General features: G+C 37.9%; 1 non-coding gene across 1 annotated transcript; it reads left to right on the top strand.

Moving 5' to 3' along the window:
* The first annotated feature begins 651 nt into the window (after positions 1 to 651).
* Positions 652 to 759, top strand: LOC141636419 (small nucleolar RNA R71). Its single transcript, XR_012541033.1, has one exon. It is a non-coding gene; the product is annotated as a small nucleolar RNA R71 (small nucleolar RNA).
* Positions 760 to 1,576: the final 817 nt, after the last annotated feature.

The following is a 1,576-nucleotide window of genomic DNA, read 5'->3' as shown; positions in this document are numbered from 1 at the left end:
ATGCTTTTATATTAGCTGCATGTTACATAGATCAATAAAATAACATATTATGAGATAATTTGTTTTAATTAGAGAGTCTAATTAGATCTATGATCTTTCAGTAAAAGGGTCTTTGAGCTTGATTTCTCATTGGATGTGGGGTGTATGTTGGTTGAGGGTTTTGAACATTTTGGCTCCTGTATGAAAGATTTGGATGGAATTTTAACATTTTATACTCTTGTATGCTTGGAAAGCATTCACTTGTTCATTTGTTCCCCTAAATTCACTTTGGTCATATCCCAAAGTTCCACAACTCTCACATACTCCACATTGAATTGAGGATGATGCCACCATAGCATTAACATGTTGTTTGGGTGATTTGGAAGTTTCATCAATCTTAGCTATGGCCTTCTCAAACTTCAAATTGATGGTGTCAATATGAGCACTTAGTTGAGCACCCAATTGTGTGATGGAATCTACCTCATGCTTTCCTCCCCTTGTGGCCTTTCGAGGCCTACTATATTGGAAATTATGAACCGCCATCTCTTCGATTTTGACCCATGTTTTATTGTCATCAACTTCGGTGAACATTCCATTGGATCCCATATTGAGAATGTTACGGGAGTCCTCATATAAACCGTTCCAAAATTGTTGCACAAGGAACCACTCGCTATGTCCATGGTGTGGACAAGAACGACAAGTGTCCTTAAATCTCTACCATGCTTCATACAATGATTCTTCATCTGTTTGCTTGAACCCGGTGATTTGGGCTCTCAACATATTGGTCTTCTCCGGAGGATAGAATTTCTTGTAGAAAGCAAGTGCTAACTTCTTCCATGAATCAATACCAAGGGTAGCCTTGTCTAGGCTCTTCAACTATTGCTTTGCGGTACCGATTAAGGAAAAAGGAAATAATACCCATCAAATTTGGTCTTGAGTAACTCCGATTTGAGAAATCTCATCACAATAGTCACAAAAAGTCTCCATATGTGAATGAGGGTCTTCACTAGGCATCCCTCCAAATTGACTTCTCTCAACTAATTGTATGAATGCGGATTTAGCAATGAAATTACCGGTTAAATGTGGTGGTGTAGGAGTACCATTTGATAGGTTCTCCTCAGTTGGTACGGAATGTGATGAAAATTTAGGCATTATGGGTTGATTTTGTGGTGAGTTTTGTATTGGGTTATCCTCTCCTTCTCTTGCAAAAGGGTTGGTGAACTCAATGTTATTTGGTTGAATGTCCACAATTTCTCCAATACCTACAACTCTTGAAGTTCCTCTAGCAACTCTTCTATTATTGGTTAAGGTCCTTTCAATTTCAAGATCAATAGGTAATGGATTACCTTGTGATCTCCTAGTCATGTAAAATATCAAACAACTCGAAAACAATTAGAACAACCTTGAGGATTTTGACTTCCCCAAGGTAAAGAAAGACCAACTAAAAACAATTAATAAAAATCAAATCAATTTAACACCGTCCCCGGCAACGGCGCCATTTTTGGTCAGGTTCAACTCGTCGTCAAAAGCTACCAACCAAAACAATATTTATAACTTCACAAACTACTCTTAGTAAAGAGGTAAGTAAAGGTCGGAT

Source organism: Silene latifolia, chromosome Y (assembly GCF_048544455.1).
Source record: "Silene latifolia isolate original U9 population chromosome Y, ASM4854445v1, whole genome shotgun sequence".
Taxonomy (NCBI): domain Eukaryota; kingdom Viridiplantae; phylum Streptophyta; class Magnoliopsida; order Caryophyllales; family Caryophyllaceae; genus Silene; species Silene latifolia.
This window is presented reverse-complemented; position numbering and strand designations above follow the sequence as displayed.